At 38.4% G+C, this 18,010-nt stretch overlaps 1 protein-coding gene across 1 annotated transcript in view; it reads left to right on the forward strand.

Annotated features, from left to right (window-relative positions):
• LOC107648634 overlaps positions 2,646-18,010 on the forward strand; it is a 22,794-nt gene continuing 7,429 nt past the window's right edge. The window contains exons 1-2 of the mRNA XM_016352435.2: positions 2,646-2,674; positions 6,201-6,209. The gene's annotated coding sequence lies outside the window, so the exon portion shown is untranslated. The remainder of the gene's footprint in view (positions 2,675-6,200; positions 6,210-18,010) is intronic.

An 18,010-nucleotide genomic window follows, 5' to 3' on the forward strand; every position in this document is an offset into this window, starting at 1 on the left:
AAGTCGTCTCAAATCTAAAAGGGCAATTACCCTTCTTATGCTTCAGCCCACAGCAACGGATGAAGATCGGGCTATGATCTGAATATAACTTACAAAGAACTTTCGCAAAAGCTTTAAGAAAAAGTAGTCTCCAATCACCATTTACACAAACCTTGTCTAGTCTTTTAGCCATTTCTTTGCCTCCCTAAGTATTTTTGCTAGAAGCTCCACGCACATTCCATGTAATAATATTAAAATTTTCTTTTATCATCTTAACAGAAAAAAAATGAGGAACCCCTAAACTAAAATTAAGCAATGCCCAGCTAAAGAGAATTAGGAACATCTCCCAAACCCTTGTCTTGCTTATCATCGCCAAATTCCAACACATGAGTCATGATCTTCTTCTCGACAACCATGTTATCCACCTTCAGATGGATGTCACCAGTGCTCTATCGGTTGCTCTCCCCATCGGGAGTATCTTAAAGCGATGCCAGACGCTACCGCTTATGCTTCCCTAAGATGATCAGCATTCCAACAGCATTTGGTGGAGTTCCAACATCATTTGGGAGCTCACGTGGTAAAACAGCGGGGCTAAGAGCCCAAAAAGAATTACAAAGCTGAGATTAATCTAGGGGTAGAAACCCTCTACAATCATCATTTAGAATGAGCTGTAAAATATGTGAGGAGAGATCCACAAATTGAAAGCTTGGGGGACACTAAAGACTCTTCCTAGCCAAGAGGTCCGCACCTCTATTGCCTTCACGGAAGGTTTGTGATGAGCGGATATTTTACACGCTTTTTGGCATCATTTTCATATAATTTTTAGTATGTTTTGTTTAAATTTTATTAAGTTTTCATAGGTTTTAGTGTTAAATTCAAATTTTTGGATTCTACTTTGAGTTTTTTTTTTATGCAATTTCAGGTATTTTTTGGCTGAAATTGAGGAGCTGGAGCAAAAATCTGATTCGGAGACAGAGAAAGCACTGCAGATGTTGTCCGGATCTGAGCTCCTTGCACTCTAAAGAGCATTTCTGGATCTACAGAAGTCCAAATGGGTGTTAAAATCACATTTTTGGATTCTACTATGAGTTTTTGTATTTTTGGGCAATTTCAGGTATTTTCTGGCTAAAATTGAGGAGTTGGAGCAGAAGTTTGATTCAAAGACAGAGAAAGCACTGCAGATGCTGTGTAGATCTGACCTACCTGCATTTGGAAGAGCTTTTCTGGAGATACAGAAGTTCAAATGGAGCGTTCTCAATGGCTATGGAAAGCTGACTTTCAGAGCTTTCCAAAAATGTATAATAGTCCATACTTTGCTTCATAATAGAATGCCCAAAACTGGCATCCAACGCCAGTTTCCTTCCCCAATCCAGGCATCCAATGCCCAAAGGAGGAGACCAGCACCCAAACGCCCAAAGAGGATCCCCTAGCCAGCATTCAACGCCCTAGATAGGCCTCCTAGCACATGGATCTCATCAAAGCACAGTCCAAACACACACCAAGTGGGCCCCAGAAGTAGATTTTAGCACTAAAAAGACTGTTTTACCCTTCTTATGTAATCCTTAGTCATTAGTTTAGTATTTAAGGGATATTTTACATAATCATACAGACCTCTATGCCATATTTTCGTTTATCATTGTATTTCCTATCAGTATGAGTTTCTAAACCTCCTAGGTTGAGGGGAGGAGCCCTGCTGAGTTTTATGGATTAATAAAAGTTTTACTGTTTCTCTTGAATTCATGTTTGATTTAATTCTAAGATGTATTTTCGTTCTTCAACATGATGAACGGGATGATCCGTGACAATCATCTTCGTTCTTCATACTAAGACCGTGTGCCTGACAACCACCCGTGTTCTTCTTGGGTTCGTGTGAATACTTAAGTACAAAGCATTAAACCGCCAGCTTGACTATACATCTCTTAAACGGCTAATCCACAACTTCGTTGGGGACTTCTCGAGACACCAGTTCAGCAGAGGTATGGGGAGATTAGGGTCTCTGTGGTAGAGGCTAGAATCAAGGCCAACATCCTCTGATCCAGAAGATTCGACCTTGTCTCTGGCGTTTTGAGTAGGATCACCAAAGAGAATGGACTGCAGAAACTTCACCCTCAATCAGAATGGATCTGCACTAACCCTGGGATTCAGATCTGGAGGAATATTAGCGGCTGCTCAAACTAGCGTCAATCACATACAGCCTGCCATAGAAGAAATCATTTACAATTGAAGAAGACAGTTCAGAGTTAATCCAGAAGGAGAAGGCAACTCCAAGCCTTAACCACCTTCTTATCATAGTTTACACGACTTCTGAGTTCTGATTACCCTTTTTCATTCCTTTTATTCTTTTAACCAAATTCAAACCAATAACTCTTCTATCCGCCTGACTAAGATCTGCAAGATAACCATAGTTTGCTTCAAACCACAATCCTCGTGGGATCGACTCTGACTTGCTCAGGTATTACTTGGACGACCCAGTGCACTTGTTGGTTCAGCTGTACGAAGCGTGGGGATTCGTGCACCAAGTTTTTGGTGCCGTTGCCGGGGATTGTTCGAGTTTGGACAACTGACGGATTATCTTGTTCCTTAGATCAGGTATTGTCTTTAATTTTGTTAGAGTCTTTTATTTTATTTTTCTATTTTCAAAAAATCAAAAACCTTTTTCAAAAAAAAAATTTTTCTTTTCTTTGTTTAATCTTTATTTTTGGTTTGAGTCTTTTATTTTTGTTCTTGTTGAAATTTTCGAAATTTTTTAGTCTTTCTTTCAAAAAAAAATTCAAAATAGTTTTTTTGTTTGAATCTTGTGTCAATTTGGTGTCTTCTTGTGTCTTTTCTTTAATTTTTCAAAAATTTTGTGTTTGGTTTTCAAAAATTCTAAGTTTGGTGTCTTTTGTATGTTCTTGGTGTTCTTCTTAATCTTCAAAGTGTTCTTGTTTTTTTTTTTTTATCTTAAAAATTTTTAAGTTTGGTATCTTTTTAGTGTTTGTCTTCAAATTTTCGAAAACTTAAGGTCCTAGATCTAAAAATTTTAAGTTTTGTGTCTTTTACTTATTTTTCTCTTTCTTCATTAAATTCAAAAAATCAAAAAAATAAAATATCTTTTCTTATCTTTTAATTAATTTTTCGAAAATCTTAATTAAAAATTCAGATTTTAATTTCAAATTTTTATCTTATCTTATCTTAGTTTTAAATTTCAAAATCAAATCTTTTCAAAAATCATATCTTTTTCAATACTTATCTTATCTTTTTATCTTTCTTTAAAATTCAAAAATTTAAAATTCAAAATTAAAAAATCTTATCTTATCTTATTTCAAATTCAAATTTTAAAATTCAATTTTCAAAATTTAAATTTCAATTTTCAATTTTAAAAATTAAACCTTTTCAAAAATTCAAATCTTTTTTAAATCTTTATCTTATCTTGTTGACTTTTTCAAAATTCAAATTTTAAAATTTCAAAATTTAAAATTTTAAATTTTAAATTTTAAATTCAAATATTTTCTAATCTTCTATCTTATCTTGTTTTCAAATCTTTTTTAATTAGTTACTTATCTTCTCTCTCTTCTTTTTCAAAACTTCCCAACTAATTCTTCTCTCTTCTAATTTTCGAAAACTCTTCTTCTATTTCTCTCTCTTCTTTTTCGAAATTCATAATTAAATTTTCAACTCCTTTTAATTTATTAACCCTTATTTTTTGAAATAAATAAATAAATAAAATAAAATAAAAAATATTTTAATTCTTGCTTATCTTTTCTACTTCTATTTATTTGAACTCTTCTTCTACTTCTTCTATCTTCATTCTTCTATCTTCCTATTCTTTCTTCACATCTCACTGGGAGCTCTCTATACTCAAATCAGACATAGAAGCTTTCTTTCTTTCTTTCTTTTCTTCTTTTCTTGTTTATGACCATGAACATGGATAAAGAACCTCTCTTTAATCTTGATCCTGAACCTGAGAGGACTTTAAGGAGGAGCTTACAACAAATTAAAGCACAACACTCCAGAAGAAACCTTTCAAAAAATTTTGAACAAGAAGCTGAAGACATGGCCGAACTTGAAGTAGAGGCAAGAAAGATTCTTGGTGACTTTACCATGCCTACCTCTAACTTCTATGGCAGAAGTATCTCTATACCTGCTATTGGAGCTAACAATTTTGAGTTTAAGCCTCAATTAGTCTCTCTTCTGCAACAGAATTGCAAGTTTCATAGACTTCCACGGGGAGATCCACATTAGTTCCTAGATGAATTCTTGCAGATCTATAATACTGTTAAGACCAATGGAGTGAATCCTGAGGTCTACAAACTTATGCTCTTTCCTTTTACTGTAAGAGACAGAGCTAAGATATGGTTGGATTCTCAACCTAAAGAGAGTCTAGACTCTTGGGAAAAGCTGGTTAATGCTTTTCTGGCTAAATTTTTTCCTCCTCAAAGGATGAGTAAAATTAGAGTGGAAGTTCAAACCTTTCGACAAAGAGAAGGTGAATCCCTCTATGAAGCTTGGGAAAGATACAAGCAACTGATCAGGAGATGTCCTCCTGACATGCTCTCAGAATGGTCTATCTTATGAGTTTTCTATGATGGTCTATCTGAGATGTCCAAAATATCATTGGACAGCTCTGCAGGTGGATCACTCTACTTGAAGAAAATGCCTGCAGAAGCAAGAGAACTCATTGAGATGGTTAAAAATAACCAATTCATGTACACCTCTGAGAGAAACCCTGTGAACAATGGGATCTCTCAGAAGAAAAGAGTTCTTCAAGTTGATACTCTGAATGTCATATTAGCTCAGAACAAGATCTTGACCCAGTAGGTCAACATGATCTCTCAGCATTTGACTGGAATGCAAGCTGCAGCTGGCAGCACTCCGGAAGCTTCTTTTGAAGTAGAAGCTTATGATCCTAATCAACCCACCATAGAGGAAGTGAATTACATGGGAGAACCCTATGGAAACACCTATGATCCTTCATGGAGGAATCATCCTAACCTCTCATGGAAGGATCAACAGAAATCTCAGCCAGGTTTCAATAATAATCAAGGTGGAAGGAACCAAAATAGGTTCAACAATAGACCACCATTCCCATCTTCTTAAGGGAATATGGAGACTCCTAAGCAGAGCCTTTCTGACTTAGTCACTCTAGTTTGCAACCTCTCTAAGACCACTCATAGTTTCATAACTAAAATAAGGTCCTCCATCAGAAATTTCGAGGTACAAGTTGGTCAACTGAGCAAGGGAATCCCTGAGACCCCTCCTAACACTCTTCCTAGCAACACTAAGGTGAACCCAAGAGAAAAGTGCAAGGCCATCACCATAGAGGTAGAGGCCGAATTTGGAGAAACTGGGATGGCATTGAACGCCAGTGAGGAAGATCTCACTGGGTGTTCAACGCCTAACCAGGCAGCAAAGCTGGCGCTGAACGCTAGTGAGGAAGCCATCACTGGGTGTTCAACGCCCATCCTGGCAACAGAGCTGGCATTGAACGCCAGCCAGGGAACATTGGCTAGGCGTTCAACGCCCAAACAAGCAGAAATTCTGGCGCAGAACGCCAGTGAGGAAGCCCTCACTAGGCGTTCAACGCCCCAACGGACAGGGAAGCTAGCATTGAACGCTTGCCAGGACATCTTTGCTAGGCGTTCAACGCCCAAAATGATAAGGGAACTAGCGTTTAACGCCAGTAAGGGTATACAGCATGGGCATTCAATGCCCAAAGAGCCATTAGAGCTGGCGTTAAACGCCAGTAATAGCACACCCTCTGAGTTCTCAATACCTACTCAAGAAATCCCTATCCAAGAACTAAAGGAAGCCAAGGCTCATAGAGAGACCATAGAGGTTCCTTTGCATGCACTTCTGTAGTGCATGAGTTCTGATGAACACTCATCCTCTGATGAGGATGAAGACACAAGGGAAGAGCAAGTTGCTCGGTACCTAAGATCTCTAGCTACCTCAAGCTTCCAGATCCTGGACGCTTCCTGATTCCTTGCACCATAGGCACCATAACCTTTGAGAATGCTCTATGTGACTTAGGATCAAGCATAAACCTCATGCCACTCTCTGTAATAGAGAAGCTGGGAATCTTTGAGGTACAAGCTGTAAACATCTCACTAGAGATGACAGACAAGTCAATGAAGAAGCCATGTGGCTTAGTAAAGGATGTCTTGGTAAAGGTTGAAGACCACTACATCCCTAAAAACTTCATAGTCTTAGACATAGGAGAGGATGAGGATGATTCTATCATCCTCGAAAGACCTTTCCTGGCTACTGCAGATGCCATGATTAATGTGGCAAAGGAAGAAATGGTTTTCCAACTAGGAGAGGACTACATCTTGTTCAAGATGTCCAATCCCAATTCTCCCTCTGATAAGCAAGGGACAATGGTGTAACATCTAGTGTTACAACCATCTCTTTCCGTGCAAAGCTGTACTAAACCCCCAAACTTCAATTTTAAGTTTGGTGTTGGGCAGCCATTAACAAGCACTGAGAACAAAGGTACTCAGAAGAAAGTACCTAAAGGCTGGAAGGACAAGAAAGTCCCCACTGAAGGCTTCTCACCTAGCATGAGAGTTGTCTTCACCAAGAAACCAATCATACCACATACAGTGAGTCGTATCCTATTTCTAGAGCATGTGGAGCTCATTCATGAAAAGACAGGAAGAAAGTTTACTATAAAGGGCAAACTTCTGAGCCCATACTCACCTCCGTAAGGAGCTAACCGTCAAGCTAGTGACATAAAAGAAGCGCTTGTTGGGAAGCAACCCAACCTTAATTAATTATTTTTTTTCTTTCATTTTTTTCTTTAAGTTATTTTTTTAGGATCATGATCATGCGCAACAGTCAGAACAGAGACAGAAATGTTCAGCAGTGAAAACAGAACACTCTAGATGGAGTGTTGCTGGCATTGAATGCCAACCAGGTAGCAGACCTTGGGCGTTCGACGCCCCCAATGGGCAGCATAGCTAGCGTTGAACGCCAGCCTGGCAGCAGACCATGGGAGTTCAAACGCCAGTGCAGAGGGCAGGGAATCTGAATTTCCTAACCTCTTAGGACCAATGGGTCCCACAGCATCCTTACCTACCCCACTTTTTTCTCTCTCTTTCACACTTTCCTATACACTCTTCCCTATAAATGCTAGCCCAATCACATCTATATCACTTCCCTAAAACCATCATAACTCCCACCAACTCCCACACACTTAAAAATTAAATTTCCCTCCCAATTACCCACCCATGGCTGAACCCAACCCTACCCCTTCCTATAAATACCCCTCCTTCTAACCCTTCATACACACACACTTCATACACTCATAAGCCCCATTTGGCCGAGCACTCTTTCTCCCTCTATCCCATTTTATTTTCTTCTTCTTCTACTCTATTCTTCTCTTTTCTTTATTTTTGCTCGAGGACGAGCAAAGGTTTTAAGTTTGGTGTGAGAAAAGTGTTGCTTTTTGCTTTCCATTACCACTTATGGCACCATAGATTCGAGAATCCTCTAGAAAGAGGAAAAGAAAGGCAGTAGTCGCCACTTCTAAATCTTGAAAGATGGAGAGATTCATCACAAAACCCCACCAAAAACACTTCTATAAAGTAGTGGCCAAAAAGAAAGTGAACCCTGAGGTCCCTTTCAAACTCAAGAAGAATGAGTATCCGAAAATGCGAAGAGAGATCCGGAGAAGAGGTTGGGAAGTCCTAACCAATCTCATTCAAGATGTTGAAATTTTAATAGTGCAAGAGTTCTATGCTAATGCATGGGTTACTAAAAACCATGACACTAGTGTGAATCCAAATCCAAAGAATTGGTGCACCATGGTCTGAGGGAGAATCTTAGATTTCAGCCTGGAAAGTATGAGGTTGGCATTCAACTTACCTCTGATGCAAGGAGACCCACATCCTTACACTAGGAGAGTCAACTTTTATCAAAGACTGGATCAAGTACTCTCAAACATCTGTGTGGAAGGAGCACAGTGGAAAAGGGATTCCCAAGGCAAGCTCATTCAACTAAGAAGGCTTGACCTCAAGCCCAAAGCTAGAGGATGGTTAGAATTCATCCAATGCTCTATCATCCCCATTAGCAACCGGTCAGAAGTGACTATTGAACAAGCCATCATGATCCATTGCATCATGATTGGAAATGAGGTGGAAGTACATGAGGTGATTCCTCAAGAGCTGTACAAGATAGCTGAAAAGCCATCCACCAACTCAAGTTTGGCATTCCCACACCTCATCTGTCATCTATGCAATTTAGATGGAATTGTCATAGAAGGAGACATCTTCATTGAGGAGGACAAGCCCATCACTAAGAAGAGGATGGAGCAAACTAGAGAGCATGCACAAGAGCCTGTGCAGCCGCCTCAGTATGAGATCTCTGAGATGCCTCAAGGGATGTATTTTCCTCTTCAAAGCTATTGTGTGCTTAAGAACTCTGGACACCTCTATCTGGGGATTCTAGCAAAGCTGAATCACAATCTGAAAGGGTTCACCCAGTTAAAGTGTCTCTAGAATTTATGTATCCGGTGGTAATACTGAAAAACAAAGTGCTTAGGGTCACGGCCAAGACTCTAAAAGCTGTGTTCAAGAATAAAAAAGAAATGAACTAGGAGAATCAATAATATCATCTGGATTCCAAGTTCCTAAAGAGACCAACATTTCTGAGTTTCAATGGATAGTGAGATGCCAAAACTATTCAGAAGCAAAAAGCTACTAAGTTCCGCTCATCTAATTGAAACTGAGCTTCATTGGAAACTCTGAGATTTACTTTATCTTACTCTTATTTTTATCCTACTGTGTTTTTAGTTGCTTGGGGACAAGCAACAGTTTAAGTTTGGTGTTGTGATGAGTGGATATTTTATACGCTTTTTGGCATCATTTTCATCTAGTTTTAGTATGTTTTGTTTAATTTTTATTAAGTTTTTATAGGTTTTAGTGTTAAATTCACATTTTTGGATTCTACTTTGAGTTTGTGTGTTTTTATGCAATTTCAAGTATTTTCTGGCTGAAATTGAGGAGCTGGAGCAAAAGTCTAATTCAAAGACAGAGAAAGCACTGTAGATGATGTCCGGATCTGACCTCCTTGTACTCGAAAGAGCTTTTCTGGAGTTACAGAAGTCGAAATGGAGCGTTCTCAATAGCTATGGAAATTTGACTTTCAGAGCTTTCCAGCAATGTATAATAGTCCATACTTTACTTCAGAATAGAACACCCAAAACTGGCGTTCAACGCCAGTTTCCTGCCTTATTCCAAGCATCCAGCGCACAAATGAGGATACCAGCGACCAAACACCCAAAGAGGATCCTCTAGACAGCGTTCAATGCCCTAGAGGCCTCCTAGCACGTGGATCTCATCAAAGCTCAGCCCAAACACTCACCAAGTGGATCCCAGAAGTGGATTTTAGCACTAAAAAGATTTTTTTACACTTCTTATGTAATCCTTAGTCATTAGTTTAGTATTTAACGGGTATTTTACATAATCATACATACCTCTATGCCATATTTTTGTTTATCATTATATTTCCTATCAGTATGAGTTTCTAAACCTCCTAGGTTGAGGGGAGGAGTCCTGCTGAATTTTATGGATTAATAAAAGTATTACTGTTTCTCTTCAATTCGTGTTTGATTTAATTCTAAGATGTATTTTCGTTCTTCAACATGATGAATAGGATGACCCATGACAATCATTTTCGTTCATCATACTAAGACCGTGTTCCTGACAACCACCCGTGTTCTTTTTGGGTTCGTGTGAATACTTAAGTGGAAAGCATTAAACCGCCAGCTTGACTATACATCTCTTAGACGGCTAATCCACGACTTCGTTGGGGACTTCTCGAGACACCAGTTCATTCGAGGTATGGGGCGATTAGGGTCTCTGTGGTAGAGGCTAGAACCAAGGTGCAGCATCCTCTAATCTGGAATATTCGACCTTGTCTTTGGCGTTTTGAGTAGGATCACCAAAGAGAATGGACTGTAGGAACTTCACCCTCGATCAGAATGGATCCGCACTAACCCTGGGGTTCAGATCTGGAGGAGTATTGGTGGCTGCTCAAACCAGCGTCAATCACATACAGCCTGCCATAGAAGAAATCATTCACAATTGAAGAAGATAGTAAAACCAGAATTAATCTAGAAGGATAAAGCAACTCCAAGCCTTAACCCCCTTCTTATCATAGTTTACACGACTTCTGATTCTGATTACCCTTTTTCATTTCTTTTATGCTTTTAACCAAATTCAAACCAATAACTCTTCTATCCGCCTGATTAAAATCTGTAAGATAATCATAGATTGCTTCAAACCACAATCCTCGTGGGATCGACCCTGACTCACTTAGGTATTACTTGGACGACCCAGTGCACTTGTTGGTTCAGCTGTATGAAGCGTGGGGATTCGAGCACCAGTGTGCCTGAATTCAATCCTCCATTCTCTATTTATCAGACCATCAATGCTTCTGATTATGGGGTCAGAATGGTCTCTGCGCTTGCTCTTGTTAAAATTTAATTCCAGGACAGCCCTCGAGTTCATCTCCACAACAACTTTTCTAAACCCAAGTTCCCATGTCATATTAATTATTAAGGCCATTTCTCAAACCCTACATCTCTGCTTGATATGCAGAGCAAGAACCAATATTATGCATAAATCCTGCTACCTATCTGCTGTGTTCATCTCTTATGAGTCCTCTACATCCAGCAAATCCCAGATTTTCTTAAGAGGAACCATCTATATTTATTTTGATCCATCCGTGTGGTGGGGGGTTCCACCAAATTTCTGCCTCAATCTTCCTTCTTCTTTCTTTAATGCTCAACTCTCTTTAAAAAAACTACATGCACTGAATTTATAAAGTTATAATCATTGATCGAGTATCTTCCAGTCTTTTAAAAGGTGGAGCAAAGATTTCACGGTTCCTCCAATTCTAGAGCATCCAAGTGGAGATAAGAAAAACTAAAGTCCAATCATTTTGGTTGCGGTTTCCAATTTGTTCAATCAAATTCCAGCAAAACCAGAAATTAAAGGGAGCTCTGAAGAAAAATTATACCTTATAAGGGTGTATTAAACGTGTCCATAAACTTGAAGCACCAGTACAGTCTCTCAAAACATGTTCCAAGGTTTCTGGATATTCGTTGCATCTGTTGCAGTAGGAGGAGATGCCAAAAAAACGTGCACGACGTTCTGAGGTTAGCAGTTTCTTGTGAAAGGCCAGCCAGTTAAATATTTTAATTCTTTAAGGCCCTTTCCACCTCCAAAGGAGTTCCCAACTTCTATCTTGTACTCCCAGGGCTTGATAGATGCTCTTGTAAGCACTTGAAATCGAAAAATCTCCATGAGAGGTAAGGCCCCACATTATTTTGTCCTCCTCTAAATCTTCACTAGGGGGCATTTGAGCTCTGATTTTTTCGACAATGTTTATGGGAAGAAGTTGACAAAGCAAAGGTATGTTCCAATTTTTATCTGGGAGCACATATTTCGTGGCTTTGCAATTAATATTATCTGCTTCAATAAGTGTCGTAGTGTATTCTAAAAGAGGATTTTCCTTTCTAATCCATCGGTCCCTCCAAAAGCATATAGATTGGCCATTGCCCATAGCAAATATGACATTGTCTCGAACCTTATTCCAAAGTTTATACATGTTACGCTAAAGATTTGAATCATTAGATGACATAGGAAATTCTTGAAGAAGATTTTTGCCCCTTCGATACTTCCCATAAAGGACTGAAACCCATAGCTCCTCTAGCTCTTTTAAAACCCTCCACAGAGTTTTCATAATAAAGGTGTCATTCATGCATGAAAGCTTTCTAAACCCCAGACCACACAGTTTAGGGGGTTTACACAGAAGCTCTCAACTCACAGCGTGCATTCTTCTTCTAGTGGCTACTTCTCCGCAAACAAATTAGCATTGTAATCTCTCTACCTCATCACAAACGTCTTTTGGTATAAGAGCATAACTCATATCAAAATTCAAGATTGGCCCTATAACAGATTTGGCAAGAGTGATCCGTCTTACTAGAGATAGACAGTTAATTTTCTACCCTTTCAACTTATTTCTTACTCTATCAATAGCCGATTTATTCCTCTCATTCCCCCTTCTTTGATTAGTGAAAAAGGCCCCTAAGTAGCATCCTAAATAGTCTACTTTTTTAAATCTACTTCTTCATTTAATATCTTCCCTAGTCCCAGTTTCAACATTTTTTTAGAAGTAAACTGAAGTCTTGTTTGCATTTATTTTTAAGCCAGATGCTAGGCTAAAGGAGTTTAGCATTTGCATAACAATCTCTATTTTCTTGTAGGAAGCTTCTGTGAAAACAAGAAGATCATTAGCAAACAACAGGTGGAATATAGGAGGACCTTCTTTTCCAGCACGCATAGGCTTTCATTTACCGCTTTCCACATGTTCTTCTATAGCTTGAGATAATTTATCAACAGCATTAACAAAGAGGTAAGGGGAGATTGGGTCCCCTTGCCTAATGCCTCTAGACGATTGAAAGAAATTTGATTTGCATCCATTCCATAACAAAGAATATGATACTGATGAGACGCAAGCCATTATGATTTTCACCATCTGAGCCGAATATCAAACTCTCTTAGGCAGCCTTGTAAAAACTCCCAATTCAACCTATCATAAGCTTTCTCAAAGTCTATTTTGATGGTCATAAACTTATTTTTTCCCTTTATCTTCTTCATAGTTTATACCATTTTCTTAGCAATTATAATGTTGTCATGTATCACCCTTCCCGGTATAAAGCTCGACTGATTTGATGTATCCTGTCTTTAAATGTGGGTTTAATTATTTCTACCAGAATTTTTGTTGGGCATTTGTAAACCACATTGCATAGAGTAATTGGCCAGAATTGTACAATGAACTCAGGCTATTGGACTTTTGGAATAAGGGCAATAAGAGTTGTGTTGACACTGCTTATATTCTTCGGATCTGTCCACATCATGGAAATAAATTAACAAAGAAAAGGCATAATGGTATACCACTGGTCTTGGAAGAAGTATGCTGAAAAGCCAACTTCACTCAGTGCCTTGAAAGGGCCTATCCTGAATAATGCTTGTCTAATTTCCTCCACTGATGGGCATCTCACTATGTCTCTCTGGTGAGTAGCATTCATACTCGGATATGTCGTGTTAAGTTGAAATTGAGGCCTATCATGATCCTCTTCCCTAAACAGCTCCTTGAAATAATTTCTTGCTAAACTGTTCATCTCTTCTTGGTCTTCAATCCAAGCTCCGTCCTTGCTTCTAAGTTTCACAATACAGTTTTTATGCCTTCTAATAAAAGTTTTTGTATGGTAAAAGCGTGTATTTCGATCTCCATCAACAATCTATTGGTGTCTCAACTTTTGTAGCCAAAAAACCTCCTCCCTGTCTAGGATAATGTTCAACTCGCTACTCAGCTCTTTTTCGAGGTCATCTAGAAAAGGATTAGTGCCATAAGAAGGAGAATTTTGAATACTAGCTATCCTGTTTAGAAGCCTTCTTTTTTCCTTAAAGAGGTGTCCAAAAACATCCCTATTCTATTATCTAAGATCATCAGAGAGGGACTTTAGGACTATTGGAATGGTTAGATTCTTCTTCTAAGCTTCATTAACAAAATTACTGAAATCCGGGTGAGTTTTTCACATCGCTTCAAATCCAAACGGCTTTTCTCCTCTATCAACTCTAGAGGGGAAAAGATTACCCATAAGCGGATGATGGTCTGAGTTCACCCTAGGTAAAACTTTAATTCTCGCCTCTTAAAATTGAGTCTGGCAAGAAGCATTAGATAGAGCCCTATCTAACCTTTTAAAGACACTATCTAAACCATCCCTAGCTCTACCTTTCCAAGTGAACTTAGTACCAAAAGAACCTAAGTCGATAAGCTTGCAATCTTTAATCTATCTTTGGAAGTGGTGACAAGCATGAATATCTATTCTCGCTCCACCCTTCTTTTCTATATCATCTAGAATGTCATTGAAGTCACCTATCAACATCCAAAGGGCAATCATGTTGTTGGCAATGTTCAGCACTTCCTCAGCAAATATTTTTCTAATTCCTTCTTGTGGACTTGTATAAACCGTAGTGAGGAACCACAAACCATTCTTTCTACCATTCACTTCCATATGCACAAATTGATGGTGAGAGCTAACAATTCTGAGGTTGAGTTCCTGTTTACTCCAAAGAACCCAAATTCCACCAACGAAACCCTTCGCCTCTTCCCTATGTGCAAACTCCAAGCCCAAGTTCTTGACAACTTCATTAGCTTTTTCTCCACTACACTTAGTCTCGAAAAGCAAAATAATATCTGAATTTTTCTGGCACCTTATTTCTTTGAGAGTGCAAATTGACGCATTATTCACAATTTTCCTTATATTCCAAGCGATAATAATCATTATATGATAAAAGAAAAGAGAGAGTAGGAAAAAACAGAGAAGAGCTACACAGCCCCTCTAAGCACACTGCATGTTCTCTGATGTTAAAGGTTCTCCTTCTTGATTCTGTCCTACACCTTGCAAGCACTAGTGTTCAACTTGCTTCATTGCTTGTATCATCTCGTAAGTGTCAATTATCCCAACATCCGAGAGTTTTGGTTCTAGAGAGTCTTCTCTTGTGTGAATGTTCTCTTCAGTATCAATTTCACTTTGAGAATCTGTTTGACTCACCAAACTTTGAGAAATCCAGTTTTCCTAGAATTTAGCTGGGTGGAAAAGCAGGGCCATATTATGAGGAGTTTTTTTAGCGGATTGATATTGGGAGGTTTGCACATTTTGGGCTGGTTGGAAATTGACGTTGTTTTGTGTTGGCAGCTGGTGGGGGGTCAAGTTTTGTGTTCTAGTGGGTGCAGATTGAGCCAAAGTGGTTGGGCTGGGATTAAAGGTTATGTTTGAAGGATGTTGTGGGGCATTTTTTTTTTGGGCTTTTCGGTCTAAGTGGGTTGGCTTGATTCTTCTTAAAGGTTGCTGGATCTATTGGGGTGTTCTTTATCATTTTTTTTTTCATTTTATCCTTTATTCCCCTAACGTTATCCTCTTGAGCCTCGTTATTACCGTTATGTTCATTTAGATTTTCTTCTCTCAGTACTGCAAAACGGGTAGAATGTTCTCCACCCACGTTCCCAGAATCCTTTTCCTTTCTTTTCTCTTCAGAGCTTGTACCTTCTCCATCTTTCAAATATTTTTTTCCGTGTGTACTACGTTGGACCAACATCCAAGGGCCATATTGCTCTTGACTATCCTCAATTAATTATTTGTCCTTGTTTTTTCTTGAATTCCCATGAACGCCCTCATCTTCAACTTCCATCCTTGTCTGCTGAGCTTTTTCTCTATCCTGTTTGTTATTTTTTAGTAAATCAGGATAAGATTCCTTCTCATGACCTACTTTACCACACTGAAAGCAAACCTGATGAATGCCTTCATATTTCACAGTATAAGTTACTCTATTAATCTGGTATTGAGACACCAAAGGATCTGCTAGGTTGACCTCCACACATATCCTAGCAAATTTTCTTCTGGAGATTTCAGCAGTATTCATATCCACTTTAAAAGTGTGCCCCACTATGTTTCCAATTATTTTCAAAATTGTTCTGTTATAGTATTCAATGGCAAGCCTAAGTAACCTTATCCAAACCGCTATATTATCGATAGTGGCAGTATAAGGGTTAAAATCTGGCTTCCAGAATCTAATAGTAAGGTAATAATTTAGAATTTTTCATGACCCCTCTATGATAGAAAAATCCAGATCTTAAGAATTATAGAACCTCACTAGAAAAAAAATCATTTCCTAAGTCAATGACATCTAAACTCCCCATTTTTTTCGACATAATTTCTAGCCTTTGTTCCATAGCTTGGAGTGATAATCTCCTTCCTAATAGCTTAACTATAAGAGAGTCCCACTATTCTTTTCGAATTTCTTTTTTTACAGCTTCACTTATAATTAAATTAAACAAACCAGAAGGGATTTTTTCGATAGTTATCTCTTGGGCGTTCTCTTCATCTTCTTCGTTTTCTTCAACATCTTCCTTTCTTTGTGCCATCATCACATCTGTGGGATTGGCTCATGTCTTCACGATTGAAGCAAAAGAGTGGTTGCTCCTGATTTTTTGTGCTTCATCAACATTGTTGGAGCTCAGCATACAAACTTCAGCAGATTTGTTTCCTCCCCCCATGGTTTCCTCATCTACCATCCACTCTTCCACTCTTGGTACCGCAGCTGACGTTCCTGAAAAACCTTTTCTTTCACCCGATTTTCGAACCCTTTTTCCTACCCTATGAAGGACTTTACTTTCTTGCCTCATTCGATCTCTCTCACATAGCCCCCTCTCATGAAAGTCACTGATGTCGCACAGTCAAAGATGGTCACCGTAAGAAAGAAAAAGTTAGGACTAAGGGTGGTATTGAGAAGAATACAGGTTGGTTTTCCTTTGGCCCATTCCATGTTTGTTAGTGAAAGAGAGATTTGGTCTCCCATTCCAAATCAAGGCCCTTTTGTTACATTAGGCTTGGAGTATAGTAGCCCATTAGAATTATAATACATAAAAGTTTTATTCAACCCCATTTTTTGCTCCCGTCCGAAAAAAAAAAAGAAACTCCCACTTTTTGCTTACCTTTTCATTTGACTTCAAGCCATCCCGCCTCTTTTGCATGTCCCTTATCCTCAATGTCAACATTTTGCAATAAATTTTTTTCCGAATTCACTGATTACAAATTTTGTATCATGATAAAAGATTGATATTCAAATTCAAAATTTTTTTAAGAGGTAACTTCTGGTTCAACCACTGCCACCTCCGACATTTCCTTCATATCTGACGTCTTCAAAATGGTCCCACCTGGAGGAAAAGATTGGTTTTCAGACTTGCATTCTCTAGCAACATATTCGTAGCAATCACACTTACTACAAATCAAGTGTAAACTCTCATATTTAATCTCATATTATACTTCATCAACATTGATCTTTTTGATGATTGGTAGTTCTAGATCAATTTGCACACATGTTCCTGGCATACTTTTTTCTCTCTGCTAACTTAGTCGCAAGGTCAATTTTGATTGGTTTCCCCACAGTTTTCGCTATTTTCATTATGGTTTGCTCATCATGATAATACCATATCCTTAAACCAGTAATTCTTATCTAAACAAGAGTAAATTCGAAAGAACCCTTGTTTGACCGGAGGCTAGGACTCCACGCTTTTATATTACGTAACTACTCAAAAGCATCTATGACCATCTAGCAACACCTTTTCACAATCTTCCGAAAGATCAAAAAAAGTAATTAAAACCCATGTCAAGGACCTCGTACCCTCCTTTAGTACGCCAAACTCCCTTGCGTTTATGAACCAAGGCAGTGTAATTAAAGTGTTTACCAAACACTTTGATCACCACTACATCTTTATATGGTTCTGATAAAATTTTTGTAGCTTTCGGCGTGAAGACTACACTTAGTAGTACTTTGTCTCCTTGTTTTCTGATTATTTTGACCATGCAGTCACCCACAAGTGAAACGGCCCTGATAAGAGCATTGGAGGATGAATTGTCCACAACTTTGTCTCTGAAAAAGATCTTAACATGCTTCTCTAGATTATTTCCCTCGTTGCTTCGGATAGGACCCTCTCTTATTCTTCCTTTTATGTCTTCCGCCCGTGTTACCGGCTACCTCAATGTGTCTCTTTCACAGTCTCTTTTTCTCTCTCACCTCCACTCATGTCTATCAATCCAAAACTCCCATACTAGTAAAGATTCTAAATTTCTAATATATTTTTGAGTAAATATTCTTTTTGATTCTTGTCCTTTTTGAAAATTGACAAGCTGCCCCCTCAACGTTTAAAATACGATAAATCAATTCCTATTTATTTTTTCCGTTAGACACATCGACCCTTCTGTTAGACAAATCGGTCTCTGTCTATTTCTTCCATTAGACACATCAATCCCTGTTTATTGACTACAAAAGGATCGATGTGTCTAATGAAAGAAATAGATAGGAACTTATTTGTTATTTTTTAAATGTTAGGGAGTAATTTATCAATTTTCAAAAAAGAAAGGGAATTGGAAAAGATATTTATTCTATATTTTTATATTTTATTAATTTAAATTTAA

Source organism: Arachis ipaensis, chromosome B06 (assembly GCF_000816755.2).
Source record: "Arachis ipaensis cultivar K30076 chromosome B06, Araip1.1, whole genome shotgun sequence".
Taxonomy (NCBI): Eukaryota; Viridiplantae; Streptophyta; class Magnoliopsida; order Fabales; family Fabaceae; genus Arachis; species Arachis ipaensis.